Genomic DNA, 21,513 nt, shown 5'->3' on the forward strand with positions numbered 1-21,513 from the left:
CCAAAGAAGCCTCGCTAAGGTCCTTCACTCCTCTCTCTCCTATGGTACAAAAACAAAAGCTTGTTGGGAGAGGGTTGTGAAACTGTTCTGTTCTTCCCATTGAAAATCTATTGTAGCTGGGGTAAGGGAGGTGGGTAGGAAGCAGGAAGTGAAGGAGGAAGAAAGAAAGAACTCTACGCTTGCTGAAGGACAGGAAAATATCCACATAATGAGAGAACCGTGTGGCCAGAATCTCTGAGAAGTCCTCCTTGCTGAGAATAGAGGCACTGCATTGAGATTGTGGCTGAACCAAAACATTTCTTGGAATACAATATCTTCTCCCCATCTCTGCTTTTCTTTAAGTTTTTATTTGCATTTCAGTTAGTTAGCACACAGTGTAATATTAGTTTCATGTGTACAATATAGTGATTCAACACTTTCATATAACACTCAGTGCTCATCACAAACAAGTGAACTCTTTAATGCCCATCACCTGTTTCACCCATCCCCCTAACAACCTCTCCTCTGGTACCATCAGTGTGTTCTCTATAGTTAAGTGTTGGCTTCTTGGTTTGTCTCAATTTCTCACTCTTTTTTCTCCCTTTGCTCATTTGTTTTGTTTCTTAAATTACATATATGAGTGAAATCATATGGTATTTGTCTTTCTCTGATTGACTTATTTCACTCAGCATAATACTCTCTAGTTCCATTCATGTCCTTGCAAATGCAAGATTTCATTCTTTTTTGTGGCTGAGTAATATTCCATTATATATATATATATAATTCCATTATATATATATATTTCATTATATATATATCATTGATTGATATATTCATCAATCAATGGACATTTGGGCTTTTGCTATAATTTGCCTATTGTAGATGCATCCTTTTGAATTAGTATTTTTGTATCCTTTGGGTAAATACCTAGTACTACAACAGCTGGTTCATAATGTAGCTCTATTTTTAACTTTTTGAGGGACCTCCATACTCTTTTCTACAGTGGTTGCACCAATTTGCATTCCCACCAACAGTGCAAGAGGGTTCCCCTTTCTCCACATTCTCGCCAATCCCTGTTGTTTCTTGTGTTGTTGATTTTAGGCATTCTGACAGGTGTAAGGTACAAATCATTGTAGTTATGATATGTATTTCCCTGATGATCAGTGATGTTGAGGATTCTTTCCCAGGTCTTTGACAATCTGTATATCTTTGGAAAAATCTATGTCCATGTCTTCTGTTCATCTTTAAATTGGACTATTTGGTGTTGGATGTTAATTTTTATAAGTTCTTTATATATTTTGGATACCAACCCTTTATTAGATATGTCATTTGCAAATATCTTCTCCCATTCCATAGGTTGCCTTTTAGTTTTGTTAGTTAGATTTCACTGTACAGAAGATGTTTATTTTTATGGAGTCCTGATAGTTTATTTTTGCTTTTGTTTCCCTTGCCTCAAGAGACCTATTTAGAAAGAAATTGCTACGGCCAATGTCAAAGAGGTTACTGCCTTTTAAATGAATGCAAGTCAGTTGTTTGGGAATAAAGGAATAATATCTATCTTTGATTACCTGGAAAGACATTTTTGAGAGAAATGACGTTTGCTGTCAGACTTGCAGGACAGGGAGAATTGTTGGAGTCTCATGAGGTTGAAACACTTCATCTAGGCCAAGTATTCAGATGTGAATACAAAGGGAGTATTAACAGGGTATGAATAGATCAATTTGGCTAATGCATATAGAGAGGCGGGTGATGTTGAATGTAATTTGGATGCACTTTAGGTAAGGTGACAAGTCAGCTTAAGGGATGCATACAATGAGGATAATACTTGGAGCCTGTGTTTTTTTTATTTCTTGAAAGATTTTATTTATTTATTTGTGAGAGAGAGGGAGTACAGGGGGAGGGGCAAAAAGAGAGGGAGACAATCCCAAGTAGACTCCATGGGCTGAGTGCAGAGCTCCATAAGGGATTTGAGCTCATGACCCTGATATCATGACCTGAATCAAAATCAAGAGTCAGACACTCAGCCAACTGAGCCACCCAGGAGCCTTTGGAGCTTGTGCTTTTTACATAACAGCAATATTTTAGTATGAACTCTGGTAGTCAGAGCAGAAAGAGACTTGCAGTATCAGGATGTTTATGAAACACTTACTATAAATTCTGTAGGGGTTGATCATATTGAACTAGTACAGGGTGTCTGCCTCCAGCTCAGGTCATGATCCCAGAATCCTGGGATCGAGCCCTGCATCGGGCTCCCTGCTCAGTGAGAAGCCTCCTTCTCCCTCCCCCTTCCCCTGCTTGTGTTCCCTCTCTTGCTGTCTCTCTCTGTCAAGTAAATAAATAATTCTTTAAAAAAAAAGATTGAACTAGTACAATGTCACAGACATGAAAGGAGAACATATATGTAAGAGGGATATATAAGGCGTTCACACCTCAGCATAGCAGCATGTAAAATGAATTGTGTCCTTTCCACAAAAGCAGTAATATCTTTGAGAAATATTCATTAACTTTTAAATATATGTTTTCCTTCAGAATCATAGTTAGGAAAATGTATATAGTCTAAATCTAGAAATCTAAATAGTAAAATCTTGACCTGAATTTCCAGGACAAGCTATAATCAACCAAATATTTTGATCATAGTGTTTGTTGTAAACAAGAACATTCTACTCTCTTCATTTCATAGGGACTAAATCAGGCTGCATGCTTTTTCAAAATTCCTACTATGATATTATTGTTGATATTATTAACATAAAAAACCAACAGATTTTGGAATTGAAAATAATAGTTCTAAATATGTCTAAGGCATGCCTGAATAATGTCATATACACAGGGACAACAAAGAAATTAAAGATCTGTGCCAAAAAATAAAGAGGATAGACAGAATTAAGCAATCTTGAAGTACATAAAGTTAGTGTCTATTCAAGTACTCTAGGAAGATAACCCACTCTGAAAAGCAAGGAGAATTGTTAAAATACTGTGAATCAAAATCTCCCCAAGGTACCCAGCCAATGGAGTCAGGAATAGGAATATAGAAAGACCAGTGTGAGGCCACTAGCTGAATGATAAGGGAGCTAAATCAGATAGGGAGTTAAATCAGATGCCAGATTATTCTGTATCACAGGCAAGACCAACGACTCCCTTCTCTTAAGTTGATCTTTTACAGTATTGGACAATATGATAATAAATACTTTATTTTTTGACATTTTATTTTTTAAAGATTTTATTTATTTATTTTGAGAGAGAGAATGAGATAGAGAGAGAGAGCGTGAGAGGGGGGATGGTCAGAGGGAGAAGCAGACTCCCCGCTGAGCAGGGAGCCCGATGCGGGACTCGATCCCGGGACTCCAGGATCATGTCCTGAGGCAAAGGCAGTCACTTAACCAACTGAACCATAAAGGCGCCCCTATTTTTTGACATTTTAAAGTAAGGTTAATGCAAGGAGAGGATGCTTTATTAATTCTGTAACAGCCTTATAAATTATCTCACACCCCAAACTGGTAACTCCTTCTGTAAATCACATTTTACCTACTGGATGCTGACATCATCCAGGGATTCTTAATTCACATCCCAACTTTTTTAAGTGCCTTTCAAGTAGTAGGGTTTGCTCATGCTTTAACACAAAATAATGACAATTAAATTAATAATTTATGTGTATCTTTAAATTGTATTCCAATTAGATTGTTTGTGAATCCAAGGGAGATTAATGAAGTTGTTTGTTAAATCATTCTGTATTTTCAGTACACTCTCTCCAATTAATCAAATTTTTTCAACTTTTTTTAATGTCTCCCATGTTCCAGGCACTAATAGAATTGGTGGATAAAATACTTATGCTTCCTGTTATCATTGGAATTGTAATGTGCTGGGAGAGGAAAATATGAATAAAAATATTTACTGAAATAATTCAGTGTGATACATGCTAAGAAGAAAAAAGTACGACAAGAACAAGAATTTGGATTCAGGAAAAAATAATGTTATGTTTAGTCTTCTGTGAGAAAATATGATATCCCATATTTATTTGGAGTTGATGTAATGGTTCTATAGTTTACTCTTGGATTGGTTGTGATATTGTGCCCATTTGTGTTCCGCAACACTGGCTTGTGTTCCAAATTTCTGTTTCTTCTTAAATCAAGTGTGAAAATTTGTCCCATTCATCTAAATAGTAAAATTATCAGCAAAATCTGTTTAAATAATCTCTTTTTTTAAATTTAAATTCAAGTTACTTAACATATAGTGTAGTATTGGTTTCAGGAGTAGAATTTAGTGATTCATCACTTACATACAACACCCAGTGTTCATCCCAACAAGTGCCCTACTTAATACCCATCACTCATTTAGCCCAACCCCCACCCACCTCCTCCCTCGAGCAACTTCTCCAGCAATCCCCTCCAGTTCTCTTAACTATAGAGTCTCTAATGCTTAAAATATTCTCTTAGATATCATTTTCAATCCACTGGATCTGTAGTGATGCCACTTCTTTCCTTCCTCATATTGGTAACTTGTGCTCTTTCCAGTGCCTCTAGTGTCTGCAAGATTTGTCTAGCATGAGGTTTAATTAGTTCAACCATTTTAAAGAATCAGCTTTTGGTTTCCAACCTTTTTTTGCTTTTATTTTTTTCTATTTTTGTTCTATTATTTTCTGCTCTTATCTTTATTGTTAATTCAATCATAATTTACAGCTTAATTAAATTGTATTTTAATTTTTGCTGCCCTGAAGTTCACATGATTAGTTTTCTAAGTATTTAAGTAAAAACATGTCTTCTAAGAACTGCTTGAACTGCATCTCACAAATTTTGGTGTGTGCTTTTATTTAGGTTGAAATAATTTCTAATATACTTTGACCCACATGTTTTTTAGAAGTGTATAACTTAGTTTCCAAATATTTGTAGAGTTTCATAACAAGTATTTATATTATGAATTTATAATTTATTTTTGTTCCATTCAAAAAACATATTCTGATTTCAATTCTTTTAAATATATTGAAGAATGTTTTATGTGAATACTGTGTGAACACTTAAAAAGAATGTATATTCTGCTATTGTTGCAACAATTATCTTACTGATATCATTTAACTAAGGATTCCATGCAAGACTGAGAGAGGAATTGCCCCTTCCACTGGTAGGACGTGCCTTTGAGCTTCAGTTTAACCCTTATTGAAGTATACCAGGTGCCATTTTCAGACAATCTAATTCATGCACAGTGCACTGCAGTCCCATGTCCTAAACCTAGGTGTTATAGAACCTAAATCTTTTTTATTGAATTGATTTCTGCCCCATTCCTTTTTCTTTGGGGACTGTGCTTTCTAGTTTTAATTACATGGAGTCTATTAATCTTCGTCTCCAACTCAGATTGTTTGTCCACTATCCCATCCATATTTTGAGACATTATCTCCGTAGGGATTCACATTCAAGCATTTATTCACCTTCTTAAATCAAAGAAAACAAAGAAGAAGATTACACTTCTTGTCTTTGTTCCCTTCCCCTCTACCAATCTATAGGTATCAGAATCTTACCAAGGAAGAGAGGCAGAAAACCAAGACTGCTTTCATTGGATACCTACTCACCTACTGGCATTTTGTCTTGTTGAAAACATAGATTTGTCCCATCCTTATAAACAATCCATCAACAAGGGGCAGTTTATTAAAACCTGACATGTGGGATGTACCCAGAACATAAAGATAAACCGAGCTAATGAAATGAAACAAATTATAGTTACAAATTGTCCAATATCTAAAAACCTCATGCTGAGCCACAAGTGACAGATGGAGAACATTTTCACCTTAATATCAATGAGCAGCTGAATTTACCAACACTATAACTTTAATATAATTTTAGTTGGATATAATTTTGGTTAGAATTCAAAATGCTCTGTGCGATAGAGTGATTTTAATTCCATTCTTGCCTAGATTTTCCTTGTCCTGACCTTGAGAACTGCATAATCTCTTACTCCACAGAAAGTTCTATTTTCATGGCAACTATTCTAAGATGGCCCCAAGGTCATCAGCCACTAGTGGTGTATAATCCCTTTCCCTTGAGTGTGGACAGGAACAGTAAACATAATGGGATAGGAACTCCTTTCCTTAGACGATATTACATAAAACCATTGTAATAGAATGCAGGGATATTCTCCTGTTGACTTTTAGGAAGTAACTTACCATAGTGTAACTGATCCACGTGGCTAGGATTTGAGGATAGCTTCTAGGTGATGAGAGTGATCCCCAGCAAAAAGCCAAGAAGAAAACAGAAATCTCATTTTCCCAACTGCAAGAAACTGAATAATGCGAACAACCTAAATAAGCTTGGAAGAGGACTGTGCGTCTCAGATGAGATTGCAGTTTTAGCTAATGCCTGGATTTTAACCCTGTGAGAAACTAGCAGAGGACCCAGTTCATTTATTTCTGAAACCTGACCCTTGGAAACTGAGGCAATAGATGGATGTTGTATTGTTTTAAGCAGCTACATTGTGGTGATTTGCTATGCAGCAATAGAAAAGCAATAGAATTTTCCTGCAAACTCTGTTGTATTACCTACCCTAATTTTTAGAGAAATATCACCAAAACCTAGAATGATGAAATGCCCAACTTGAGTTAGTAATTAAAAAAAAAATTCATGTGAAAATACATTCTGGGGTTTGCATACATCTCAAATACTTAGACAATAAGAATTGGGTAAATCAGTTTGATAATTTGATACAAAGTATTACAATCTAGTTAACATTTATTTTCTAACTTAATGTTTTATGTTTATTTTATCTCCTTAGCAGTTACATAAACTAGTTTCAGCTATTTTACATATGATATGTAGTTTCTACTGCTTTACAATTCAACTCATAATGTCTTAATTCAAGTATAGAATAACAAAATCAGCACTACCTATTCTTTTGAAATCTCTAAGCAAATTTAGATGACAGGTGTAGAAATTGCATGACTAATTCAGAGGGTACAGGATTGAAAAACTGTATACTAGTTGGCCCATATGATATTTCCATCTCATTCAATTCAGATAGCATAGCCCTTAGAATCACCTTTTATTAGCAAAATGTTTGAGGACTGATATAAATTTGAATAAGCGGCAAAGCAATTTGTCATAGATCAAAGTGCCTTTCCTCTTTTCCTACAGAGGCATTTGAAAACTTCTTCAATGTTTATGTTTATCAATTTCACTCCATGGGCATACCATCACATGATAAAGCATTGGGGAAACAAAATACAGCATTTAATAAGTACTTTAAAATGCTTGCAAGTTATAAATTGAATTATTTAGACAAATAAATTCCTCTGATTACAAAGGGAAATAAATATCCATCATAGTGAATGTGGAAAATACAGATAAACAAAATAAAGTGATAGCAGTACTTCTAGAACTGTTTTAAACCTTCTTAGTAATTTAGAATATATCTGCAACACATTTGAAAATAAGTAATTTATAGGTTAAAAAATAAAGGCATTGTTTACATTTACATATTTTTGATTATAGTAAAATTAAAGTATTTAAATATAACATAAACATTATTTATTTTATCCTAGAATATTTATTGGCAAATATGTTAAAATGTCTTACTTCTTTCTAGTATGCTATTTATTACAAAATATGTTAGAATATTTTCTAGTTGTTTTTCTTCTTGTTATTGTTTTAACTATGTGTGCATTTCTGTATGATTTAACATTTAGAAGTTTAAAATGTTTGTGTAGTAAAAGCAACTGACCTAGTTCTCTCTGTTTTTTGTCTTTGGTTTCATACTTAGAAAAACTTTTTCCGTCACAGAAGTATACAAAAAGTTCTAGCAATCCTACCAAAGTAATCAGTACATGGAAATCCCTTGAAAAACTCTCATTGATCTCTTAACCAGTAAATTCTGTCAGTAAATATTTGCAAGGCATTTCATTGAGGGTGGAACTTGCTGTACTGAGCCTAAGAAATGGGCTACAAATTCATTTTTCCTTCACAACCACAAAGTTTTGTGTGTGTGTGTGTGTGTTTGCTTTTTTTTGTTTGTTGTTGTTGTTTAAAACTTTAAGTTTTTGAAAAATCTGGAATTGAACTTGTCTATTTTTATAGTGATAAACTAAGAATTCTTCCCTCATCATTTTTTTTTATTTTGTATTTTTTGCTTATTTAAAGAAAGACTGAGTTCTAAATACTCTGTCTAGTTCAAAGTCACTAAGTATTATGGGAGGCCTAATAGTCTGATTTTCTATTTATTTTTAATATGTTCTTTCATAATATTTTGCTTGCATTGCTAGCAAGTATTTGAGGGGTTCTTAAAGCAGTGCCAGAGAACAATTCTAAATCAAAGAGTTAATGAGAAGACACGCACACCCAAATTTCCCCCCATATCCTACAGACAGAGCAGAGGCCCAGAGAGTTTCTTAGAATCATGTTAGGATGAGAGTCAACAAAGGACACAAGTCTTCTGAATGACTCATGGTCTCCGGATCATTGTTTCATTTTTAAAAGTTTTTTTTTTTATTTTAATATTCTTAGTATAAAAACAAAACTCGGGGCTCCTGGGTGGCTCAGTCAGTTAAGCCTCTGCCTTCGGCTCTGGTCATGATCCTAGGGTCCTGGGATCAATCAAAGGAACCCTGCTTCAGGCTCCCTGCTAAGTAGGGAGTCTGCTTTTCCCTCTGCCCCTCTCCCTCCTTGAGGGCATGTGCATTCCCACGCTCCCTCTTAAATAAAAATCTTAAAAAAAAAACAACAAAAACCTCTAAGCATATTGGATAACATATAAAACCTTGTGAAACAGAATAAAAAGAAGAATCCATTATAAGCCTACTGCCTGAAGACCACTATGCTTAACAGTGCCCAGTCTTTGGAGAAGGCAGGTAAGGCAAATTCTCATGCAATAATTTTGGAAAGCTCTCACAATACTAGGAATTATTGTTGTTGTAATCATCACCTTTATTGTTATTACTCTTAAAATTACTTCCCATTAGCTGGAACTGTATAACAAAAGAGAAAATATTTTCTTTAGTGTTTTAGAGGCTGTTTTGTGGTTTAAATTAAATCCTAATAAAGAATACCATGTCAGGCCTTCCTTAATTAAGCCTTGCCCATTTTATTTATCTCTGGTTTACTTACCTCTGGTTCTAAGATAGTTTTTCTAAGGCATAAAATGTGCTCTGGAAATATTTTTAGAAGAAATGGTCACTTTTGGGGCCCCTGGGTGGCTCAGTTGGTTAAGCATTGACTTGATTTCAGCTCAGGTCCTGATCTCAGGGTTGTGGTATCAACCCCCAAGTAGGGCTCTGTGCTTAGTGGGAGTCTGTTGGAGATTCTCTCATCCTCTCTCCCTGCATACACACTCTCTCTCTCAAATAAATAAATCATTTTTTTAAAAAAAGAAGAAATGGTCACTTTTTAGAAGTTTATGAAAGCTTGCTAGTTTCACAATATGGCCATTTGGCAAGAGATATATTTACAATGAAGGACTGAATTGCTATTTATTTATTTTTTTTAAAGATTTTATTTATTTATTTGAGAGAGAGAATGAGATAGAGAGAGAGCATGAGAGGGGAGAGGGTCAGAGGGAGAAGCAGACTCCCTGTTGAGCAGGGAGCCCGATGTGGGACCCGATCCCGGGACTCCAGGATCATGACCTGAGCCAAAGGCAGTCGCTTAACCAACTGAGCCACCCAGGCGCCCCTGAATTGCTATTTAGCTTGTATCTAAAACCTGGAAGCATGAAGCAATCAACTTCTGAAAATATATCACAAAATTTGCATGTTTCTTTTTTTTATTTTAAAATATTTTATTTATTTACTTGAGAGAGAGAATGAGATAGAGAGAGTACATGAGAGGGGGGAGGGTCAGAGGGAGAAGCAGACTCCCTGCTGAGTAGGGAGCCTGACGCGGGACTCAATCGCGGGACTCCAGGATCATGACCTGAGCCGAAGGCAGTCACTTAACCAACTGAGCCACCCAGGTGCCTAGGAGTAGCATGTTTCAATAGTAGTCAAACATCTATTGAACTAAAGCACAAAAATGCCTAATCTCTTGTAGTAATATGAAAATAAACAGAAGCTCCAATTTATATTAAACTTGTACCTGCATTATGGAGCACAAAGGCTATTTTCATAAACTACTTGAAATTTGTTTATGGATTATAGAAAATAGGAGTTTCCAGCTCTGTAAGCAGTAATCTATTCTTTGTCTTAATTAGATGTTGCTTGCAGTGAAATCCCTTTAAAAATTAAATGCCATCTATTCACTGAGTCTATATAATACCCAGTGTAACACTAATCCCTAATTTGAAACTAGAACATTTATACTGTAAGTATGAAAAGCCTTGTTTATCCAATTAAAATTTGGTATTTAGGGTAACATAAGAAAACTACTTCAGCCTTGTAGATATAAATATGTGAGGTCATTTGTCATGGGTTCTATAATCTTCACATATATTAATAGGCTCAGATTCACAAACACTTGCATTATGTGAGGTACATCATAAATCGTTAAAAAAGTTGTTTAAAATTAATCTCCTTCCTAATAAATCAAATCTGATTTTCTTTCTTTAAATTTTTTTATTGTTATGTTATTCACCATACATTACATTATTAGTTTTTGATGCAGTGTTCCATGATTCATTGTTTGTGCATAACACCCAGTGCTCCATGCAGAACGTGCCCTCTTTAATACCCATCACCAGGCTAACTCAACCCCTCACCCTCCTCCCCTCTAGAACCCTCAGTTTGTTTTTCAGAGTCCATTGTCTCTCATGGTTCATCTCCCCCTCTGACTTACTCCCCTTCATTCTTCCCCTCCTGCTATCTTCTTATTTTTTCTTAACATATATTGCATTATTTGTTTCAGAGGTACAGATCTGTGATTCAATAGTCTTGCCCAATTCACAGCACTCACCGTAGCACACACCCTCCCCAATGTCTATCACCCAGCCAGCCCATCATCCCTCCCACCCCAACCCCACACCAGCAACCCTCAGTTTGTTCCCTGAGATTAAGAATTCCTCATATCAGTGAGGTCATATGATACGTCTTTCTCTGATTGACTTATTTCACTCAGCATAATATCCTCCAGTTCTGTCCATGTCGTTGCAAATGGCAAGATCACATTCCTTTTGATGGCTGCATAATATTCATCTGTTGATGGACATCTTGGCTCTTTCCACAGTTTGGTTATTTTGGACATTGCTGTTATAAACATTGAGGTGCACGTACCCCTTCGGATCCCTACATTTGTATCTTTGTGGTAAATACCCAGTAGTGCAATTGCTGGATCGTATGGTAGCTCTATTTTATACTTTTTGAGGAATCTCCATACTGTTTTCCAGAGTGGCTACACCAGGTTTCATTCCCACCAACAGTGTTAGGAGGGTTCTCCTTTCTCCACATCCCTGCCAACAACTGTCATTTCCTGACTTGTTAATTTAAGCCATTCTGACTGGTGTGAGGTGGTATCTCATTGAGGTTTTGATTTGGATTTCCCTGATGTCGAGAGATGTTGAGCATTTTCTCATGTGTCTGTTGGCGATTTGGAAGTCTTCTTTGGAAAAATGTCTGTTCATGTCTTCTGCCCATTTCTTGATTGGATTATTTATTCTTTGGGTGTTGAGTTGGATAAGTTCTTTATAGATTTTGGATACTAGCCCTTTATCTGATATGTCAGTTGCAAATATCTTCTCGCATTCTGTTGGTTGTCTTTTGGTTTTGTGGACTGCTTCTTTTGCTGTGCAAAAGCTTTTTAGCTTGATGAAGTCCCAATAGTTCATTTTTGCCCTTGATTCCCTTGCCTTTGGCAATGTTTCTAGGAAGAAGTTGCTGTGGCTGAGGTCGAAGAGGCTGCTGCCTGTGTTCTCCTTTAGGATGTTGATGGACTCCTGTCTCACATTGAGGTCTTTCAACCATTTTGAGTCTATTTTTGTGTGTGGTGTAAGGAAATGGTCCAGTTTCATTCTTCTGCATGTGGCTGTCCAATTTCACAACACCAATTGTTGAAGAGACTGTCTTCTTTCCATTGGACATTCATTCCTGTTTTGTCAAAGACGAGTTGAGCACAGAGTTGAAGGTCCATTTCTGGGCTCTCTATTCTGTTCCATTGATCTAGGTGTTTGTTTTTGTGCCAGTACCATACTGTCTTGATGATGACAGCTTTGTAATAGAGCTGGAAGTCCGGAATTGTGATGCCGCCAGCTTTGCTTTTCTTTTTCAACATTCCTCTGGCTATTCTAGGTCTTTTCTGGTTCCATACAAATTTTAGGATGATTTGTTCCATTTCTTTGAAAAAAGTGGATGGTATTTTGATGGGGATTGCACTGAATGTGTAGATTGCTCTAGGTAGCACTGATATCTTCACAATATTTGTTCTTCCAATCCATGAACATGGAACGTTTTTCCATTTCTTTGTGTCTTAATTTCTTTCATGAGTATTTTATAGTTTTCTGAGTACATATCCTTTGCCTCTTTGGTTAGATTTATTCCTAGGTAACTTATGGTTTTGGGTGCAATTGTAAATGGGATTGACTGCTTAATTTCTCTCTCTTCTGTCTTGTCATTGGTGTATAGGAATGCCACTGATTTCTGTGCATTGATTTTATATCCTGCCACTTGACTGAATTCCTGTATGAGTTCTAGCAGTTTTGCAGTGGAGTCTTTTGTGTTTTCCACATAAAGTATCATATCATCTGCAAACATTGAGAGTTTGACACCTTCTTTGCCGATTTGGATGCTTTTGATTTCTTTTTGTTGTCTGATTGCTGTGGCTAGGACTTCTAATACTATGTTGAATAGCATTGGTGATAGGGGACATCCCTGCCGTGTTCCTGACCTTAGGGGGAAAGCTCTCAGCTTTTCCCCATTGAGAATGACGTTCACTGTGGGTTTTTCATAGATGGCTTTTAGGACATTGAGGTATATACCCTCTATGCCTATAATCTGAAGAGTTTTAATCAAGAAAAGATGCTATATTTTGTCAAATGGTTTTTCTGCATATATTGAGAGGATCATATGGTTCTTGTTATTTCCTTTATTAATGTATTGTATCACATTGATTGATTTGCAGTTGTTGAACCAACCTAGCAGCCCAGGGATAAATCCCACTTGGTCGTGGTGAATAATCCTTTTAATGTACTGTTGGATCCTATTGGCTAGTATTTTAGTGAGAATTTTTGCATCCATATTCATCAAGGATATTGGTCGGTAATTCTCCTTTTTGATGGGGTCTTTGGTTAGGGGATCAAGGTAATGGTGGCCTCATAAAAGGAGGTTGGAAGTTTTCCTTCCATTTCTCTTTTTTGGAACAGTTTCAGGAGAATAGGTATTAATCCTTCTTGAAATGTTTGGTAGAATTCCCCTGGGAAGCCATCTGGCCCTGGGCTTTTGTTTCTTGGGAGATTTTTGATGACTGCTTCAATTTCCTGAGTGGTTATAAGTCTGTTCAGGTTTTCTATTTCTTCCTGGTTCAGGTTTGGTAGTTGATACATCTCTAGGAATGCATCCATTTCTTCCAGATTATCTATTTTGCTGTCATATAGTTGCTCATAATATATTTTCATAATAGTTTGTATTTCTTTGGTGTTGGTTGTGATCTCTCCTCTTTCATTCATGATTTTCTTGATTTGGGTCCTTTCTCTTTTCTTTTGGATAAGTCTGGCCAGGGTTTATCAATCTTGTTCAATCTTTCAAAGAACCAGCTCCTAGTTTTTTTTGATCTGTTCTACTGTTCTTTTATTTCTATTTCATTGATTTCTGCTCTGATCTTTATTATTTCTCTTCTCCTGCTGGGTTTAGGCTTTATTTGCTGTTCTTCCTCCAGTTCTTTTAGGTGTAGGGTTAGGTTGTGTATTTGAGACCTTTTTTTTTTTTTTTCCTGAGAAAGGCTTGTATTGCTATATACTTTCCTTTCAGGACTGCGTTTGCTGCATCCCAAAGATTTTGAACAGTTGTGTTTTCATTTTCATTGGTTTCCATGAATTTTATTTATTCTTCTTTAATTTCCTGGTTGACCCATTCATTCTTTAGTAGGATCTTCTTTAGCATCCATGTATCTGAGTTCTTTGACTTTCCTCTTGTGATTGAGTTCTAGTTTCAAAGCATTGTGGTCTGAAAACATGCAGGGGAAGATCCCAATCTTTCGGTACCAGTTGAGACCTGATTTGTGACCTGGGATGCGATCAATTCTGGAGAATGTTCCCTGTGCACTAGAGAAGAATGTGTATTCCTTTGCTTTGGGATGGAATGCCCTGAATATGTCTGTGAAATCCATTTGGTCCAGTGTGTCATGTATCGTCTTTATTTCCTTGTTGATCTTTTGCTTAGGTGATCTGTCCATTTCAGTCAGGGGGGTGTTAAAGTCCCCCACTATTATTGTGTTTTTGTCAATGTTTTTCATTGCTTTTGTTATTAATTGCCTTCTCCCATGTTAGGGGCAGAGATATTTACAATTATTAGATCTTCTTGTTGGATAGACCCTTTAAGTATGATAGAGTGTCCTTCCTCATCTCTTATTACAATCTTTGGTTTAAAATCTAATTTGTCTGATATAAGGATTGCCACCCCAGCTTTCTTTTGGTGTCCATTAGCATGGTAAATAGTTTTCCATCCCCTCACTTTCAATCTGGGGGTGTCTTTGGGTCTAAAATGAGTCTCTTGCAGACAGAATATCAATGGGTCTTATTTTTTAATCCAATCTGATAGCCTGTGTCTTTTGATTGAGGCATTTAGCCCATTTACTTTCAGGGTAACTATTGAAAGATAGGAATTTAGTGCCATTGCATTGCCTGTAAGGTGACTGTTACTGTATATTGTCTGTGTTCCTTTCTGGTCTATGTTGCTTTTAGTCTCTCTTTGCTTAGAGGACCCCTTTCAATATTTCTTGGAGGGCTGGTTTTGTGTTTGCAAATTCCTTTAGTTTTTGTTCATCCTGGAAGCTTTTTATCTTTCCTTCTATTTTCAATGATAGCCTAGCTGGATATAGTATTCTTGGCTGCACATTTTTCTCATTTAGTGCTCTGAATATATCATGCCAGTCCTTTCTGGACTGCCAGGTCTCTGCGGATAGGTGTGTTGCCAATCTAATGTTTCTACCATCATAGTTTACAGATCTTTTCTCCCGAGCTGTTTGCAGGATTTTCTCTTTGTCTCTGAAACTCGTAAGTTTTACTATTAGATGTTGGGGTGTTGACCTATTTTTATTGATTTTGAGAGGGGTTCTCTGTGTCTCCTGGATTTTGATGCTTGTTTCCTTCCCCACATTAAGGAAGTTCTCTGCCATAAATTGCTCCAATATACCTTCTGCCCTTCTCTCTCTTTCTTCTTCTTCTGGGATCACAATTATTCCAATGTTGTTTCATCTTATGGAATCGCTTATCTCTCGAATTCTGCCCTCATGATCCAGTAGTTTTTTATCTCTGTTTTTCTCAGCTTCTTTATTTTCCATCATTTGGTCTTCTATATCACTGATTCCTCTGCCTCATTATTCTTAGCAGTTAGTGTCCCCATTTTTGATTGTACCTCAATTTCTCCCGAAAGGGTTTCTCTCATAACTTCCATGCTTTTTTCAAGCCCAACTAGTATCTTTAAAATCATGATTCTGAACTTTAGGTCTGACATCGTCCTAATGTCCATATTGAGTAAGTCCTGGCAGATGGTACTACCTCTTGTTCTTTTTGTTGAGGCGATTCTGTCCATCCTGTCATTTTGTCCAGAGGAGAATAAATGAATGAGAGAACAATATGCTCACAGGGTTATAATGTCCCCAGGAAATATACTCTAAACACATCAGAAAAGAACTGAAACCTGGGGAAAAGAAAGGGAAAGAAAGAAAAAAGAAAAAGATAAAGATAAAAACAAACAAAAACAGAACAAAACAAAAAAAAAAACATAATATGATCAAATATGATCAGGCTGGTTTATAGATCAGTGCCACACACTAGAATTTGGGTCTATTTTGGTCTGTTAGAGGAAAGTGCCTCCAAAAATTGTAATGAAAGAACAACTTATATATGTACAAAAATAAGGGTTGATATGATGAAGGGATTGAATATGACCGTAAAAATGAAAATTATAAAACATTTTATAAAAGGAATTGATAAAAGAAGTTGTTTGAAAAAAGAAAGAAGAGGATTTAAAAAAAAGGGGTAGGGAGAGAATGTGATCAGGCAGGAGAGTAGAAAAAAGCCATACACTATAGATTTAGGGTATATTTTGATCTTTAGAAGAAACTGTATCTCAAAATTTTAAAGCAAGTACAACTTATATATATATGTCAAAAATAAGGGCAACTTCCATGAAGGGATAGAATATGACTTTAAAAATGAATAATAAAGATGTTTTTTATAAAAGGGATTGATAAGATGTTGGTTGAAAAAGGGAAAAAGAAAAATTTCAAAAAGAAATTAAAAAAAATTAACTTTGAAAGAGTAAAGAATCAGTAAACAGTAAAAAAGCCATGAATTTTATGTGCAGTATTCCCCTAGCGCTGGAGTTCTCCCCTTCTCATTGATTGGTCAACTTGATTTTGGCTGGCTGTTCTTGCTGATCTTCTGGGGGAGGGGCCTGTTGCCGTGGTTCCCAAATGTCTTTGCCGGAGACAGAATTGCCCTGCCCTTGTCGGTCCGGGCTAAGTAATCTGCTGGGGTTTGCTCTTGGGATCTTTTGTTCCCTGCAAGCTTCAGGTACAGCTTTGGAGGACATGAGTGAAAATGGCGGCCTCCCAATCTCTGCCCTGGAGGGCCTGAAAACTTGGGGCCCCACTCCTCAGTGCACCCCCAGTGAAAAGCGGTCAGTCACTCCTGTCTCCCCAGTCTCGGTCCACACTCCATGCTCACCTGGTCTGTGACCGAGCATTTCTTTTTTTTTTTTTAATTTTTTTTATTGTTATGTTAATCACCATATATTACATCATTAGTTTTTGATGCAGTGTTCCATGATTCATTGTTTGTTCATAACACCCAGTGCACCATGCAAAACGTGCCCTCCTCAATACCCATCACCAGGTGACCGAGCATTTCTATCTCTGGCACCCAATTCGGTGTGGAGTCTCCAAACCCAGCAGATCCCTGTGGTGTCCTCCCGTGCCACTCCTCCCAGGGGAGGAACGGGAGTCTCTCCAGATCTGCCGCTTGTTGGGTCCCTGCTGGAGGAGCAGTGGCCTCGACTGTGCTGTGGATCATGGTTTACGGCAACCCCGAGCTGAAAGCCCGTGCCTCGGCTCTGTCTCTGCAGCCGGCTTTCCTGCTCCGATCCCTGGGAGCTCGGCTGCCCTCAGAAACCCCTGGTCTTTCTGTGACCCTGAGGGTCCTGAGACCACACTGTCCCATGAGGGTTCTACCCCCTGCTTACCAACTGGAGCGATGTCCCTTCGTGGAGCTGACTTCTAAAAGTTCCGATTTTGTGCTCCGCGGCTCTATCACTTGCCAGTAGCAGCTGATGGAGGCCCCCTCCCCCACCGTCTATCCTCCCGAATATTGCCTCGGATTCACTTCTCCGCACGTCCTACCTTCCAGAAAGGGGTCGCTTTTCTGTTCAGAGAGTTGTTGTTATTCTTTTCTTTGATCTCCTGTTGAGTTCGTAGGTGTTCAGAATGATTTGATCCCTATCCAGCTGAATTCCTGGGACCAGACGAAATCCAAGTCTCCTACTCTTCCGCCATCTTGCTCCGCCCTCCTCAAATCTGATTTTCTTATATTCACTGGTTCTCAACCATCCTCCTTGTTTCTGCAAGAGTCTCTAGAAAATAAGAAAAAGTTATTTATTCAATTGCTATTTATGAAAAATTACAAGACCAGGGCCTGAAGAGTGCTATGAATAAGCTACATTTTCTATCTCCTGGTCCTGGGATTAGACATGGGAATCCCATCAATCATATATCCACTCAGCCTACATTTCCTGTAACTTTTTTTTCTCTCTCATTGTCTGTATGTACCCTAAATATTTGAGCAGCAACTATTGCTTTACTGACCTGAATTCTTAATGCAGACAAAGTTGGTTATCTGCAGTACCATGAAACTTCATCACTCATGAGGGGAAGTGTTCCAAGTGGAAAGTCACTTATTAGTTGTGTGACCTTGGTCAGTTCTTAACTTCTTCACTCGACTCTTCATTTATATGTTTAACAAATATGTATGTGTGTATGTATCTATTTATCTATCTACTGAGAGAGAAAGAGACAAAAAGAGAGAGAGAGAGAGGGATGGGGAGAGGGGGCGGAACCCAGCTCTGTGTTGAGTATGTCCATGGGTTCCGGAGAGGGAAAAATAAACAGAGAACACAGAAACACTCACCCTCGTTGAACATGGCAGCTGATGAGAACTGATGTCCACGGAGAAAAATAATCATGGAAAGGGTTGATTATTTGAATGGCTGTGACAGGTTGGGCATTGGAACTTGAAGACTGTTCAGGAAAGTGTGCTGAGAAGGTGATGAAGACTTGAAGAGGCCAAATGGGCCCCAGATTTTGTTGAACTTATGTAATAGATAAGACCAAGCTTGTTCTTTTTTTCCTCTGTTACTTGTCTTAAGAATGTCACTCTTTTCATAGTGATGTATAACCAACCAACAGATATTTTCTATTTTTACATCTATATGTCCTGAATTGCTGTCACTTGTGGTATTTACCAGCTGTCTGCCCAAAGCGAATGAATATATGAATAGATGAGACCCTGTGTAATGTTTCATATATTAATCCCAAACAGTAACATTTGAGGTAACAACATGTGTGATTTGGGATTTACCAAAACTAGTTTCCTTTGAACACATAATAGAAGACACTTCTAATTCCTTTCCCAGTGATTTATCACTGTTGATGTTCTTGGCTCCTTGAAAGTCCTATTGTAATAACATCTGCTTCTAATCATTCTAACTAGAGAAACCTCAAAAAAATATTTGTTGGAGATCCATGGGGTACAGAGGTACAGAGCATATTGTGCTCTGGACATAGCGAGTCCAGGAACATCTTGTCTTCACCCTCATTGAGTTTTTGATGTCATTCTGTCATAGAAGACTAACCACATTGCAAAACAGACTGCAATCAGTCTGATGCCATGGGTTCAATGTGCCACAAAAAGCAGAAGGATCCCTGCAACGCAGGACACAGGAAGAGACAAAGACAGGACACAGAGAAGGGCATACATGAAATCACTGAAGAATGATTAGAAATCAGAGAGAAAATGGTTCGCTGATAAAGAGTCCAGCCTCAAGAAAAAATGTAAACAAAGAAAATCGTGGCCTCTCTTCACAGTAATCTTTTCTGTTGTCAAATTGCTTTTTCTCCTTCAGGCTGAAGGCTCTGGTGTCATTAACGTGATACCCTACCGATGGTGTTATGCTAATGGGTCAGACATTAATCTATGTTCCTGACCATCCAGTTCAAGAAGCATAAACCAGAGGAGTAGTCCCTCTAATTTTCCAGGGGGCTTTTTTCTTCTGAGCTGCAAGATATCACAGTCTATAAGGATTCTGTGTTCTGTGATTTAGAAGGAAGTTTCTCCACGTGGGCTTTCAATATGCTTTTTATGTTGGTTTAGAAGAAAGTATCCTCTTGCCTACTTTCTTCCTGATCTTGCAAGTTCTGGAAGTGTCTTTTATGGCACTGGTGTTTTGCATCTTGCTAGCATCTGACTTTCTACTTGCAGTCACCAGATCTAGGAGGAATCCCACCTACTTGCTTTTTGCCTACAGGAGCTTGTATCAGGAAACAGTCTCATCTTGGGGGGCCTGTTGGTGCTGCTGCTGGCCCCACAGTCTCACCTCACCCCTGTTAATTAAAGGGTTTTACTAGAGTTTCCTCCAGTTACTACACAGATTTTTCACGGAAGAAAAAATAAATTGCAAATCATCCTCGTACATCTCATTAAATCCATTCCATTCCACACCGTATTTCAAGGAAGTTTTCTGTGTTTGAAAGACATCATTCTTAGTTTTTCAGCACTGCACACAACCTTTTCCCTTATAATTTCTACAACTTTTCCAAGGGAATTGAGACATGTAGAGTTAGTATATCTCGAGTATATTGTTTTTTAACATATACCATACCCTGTTTTTAAATAGGAAAGCCGGCATGCATAAAAATGTCAATATGCTCAGTATTCCAATAGCACTAGTTTGTCATCAAGCATAAAGAAAGGAAACACATGTTATCCAAACCCGTAACGAATATTTCTTGAAAATTACCTCAGTACCAGGTATTGTTTATGTGCCAAGAACGTAATAAAGAACTGCATGTGTTCCTGTCATCTATCTCATATGGTCTAGAAGAGAAGAAGAAATAATAAACATATTCTATACTATGAAAAGGTGAGTGGTTGGAATGAAGACATATTCCAAATGATGCATAAGAGAGATTTTTAAATTCAGTCACTGGGATTAGGAAATTCATTGACAGAACCCTCACATTGATCTCTTTGACCATCTTTGTAGGGAAGGACAGATAGAAGTTTCTGACCCCTTTATCTCCCTATAGCCAGGATATTGGTTGACTTTAGCAAAGGGTAGATGTTAGTGCCAACCTTAGGAACACAAGAGTGATGGTTCCCATCATGTGTCCACCTGATTCATAGTTTGGACCTTAAATCCGCATGTATCTGGAGGATTACTGTAGATCACCATAAACCCAGCCAAACAGTAGCCCAGTTGTTAATTCTGTGTCAGATCTGGTAACTGTGCCAAAACCTTAGGTGTGTGGTGCATGGTCATTGATTTCACTTAAACGTTCTTTTCTAGTGCTAATAGAAATTGAGGGGAAATGATTTATTTTTATATTCAACAGATGAATATACATTTAGAGTTTTGGTTACGTGTTATGCTAAGTTTCTTCTTTTGTATCATGTTATTAAGGAGACACAGATTGTCTAAACAAAGTAGAGAATATCATACTGGTCAACCATATCAATGATATTATGCTTCCCCAAATGGGTGAGGAAAAAATACCTAGTAAATTGGAGTCTTGGTAGGATATATGTACTCCACAGGTGGAGAATAACCCTGAGGAAGATTCAAGGAATTGTTAACATCAGTATAATCTTAGGGGGTCAGGAACTCCTCTCCAAAGTAAATGACATATTTTTGCATTTTTCCTCCCTGAGAAGGAAGTACCATGTTGGCAGGCTTCTCCAGGCTATGGAAGCAGTGCGTACTCTATTTGGGAACATTGTCCAGTCTATATATCAGGAAATCCAGTATGTTGTTATACTTTAAATACTCTCCAGGAAGTCCAGGTTAAAGTACAAGCTGACCTGCTCCTTAGGATGTATTACTTAGGACTTCCTACATTATTGGGCTGCCCGTGGTGGGTGAAGATACTATGCAGATTTGTTGGTGATCCCAGTAGAAAAATCCGACAATATATACTTCTTGGGGTGCCTGGGTGGCTCAGTCCATTGAGTGTCTGCCTTTGGCTTAGGTCATGATCCTGGGGTCCTGGGACTGAGCCCCTCATTGGGCTCCCTGCTTGGCGGGAAGTCAGCTTATCCCTTTCCCTCTGCCTCTCCCACTGCTTGTGCTCGCTCTCTCTTTCTCTCCGTCAAATAAATAAAATCTTAAAAGAAAGAAAGAAAGAAAGAAAGAAAGAAAGAAAGAAAGAAAGA

This window comes from Callorhinus ursinus, unplaced genomic scaffold (genome assembly GCF_003265705.2).
Source record: "Callorhinus ursinus isolate GAN/ISIS: 27379988/994484 unplaced genomic scaffold, GSC_fseal_2.0 scaffold60, whole genome shotgun sequence".
Lineage (NCBI taxonomy): Eukaryota > Metazoa > Chordata > Mammalia > Carnivora > Otariidae > Callorhinus > Callorhinus ursinus.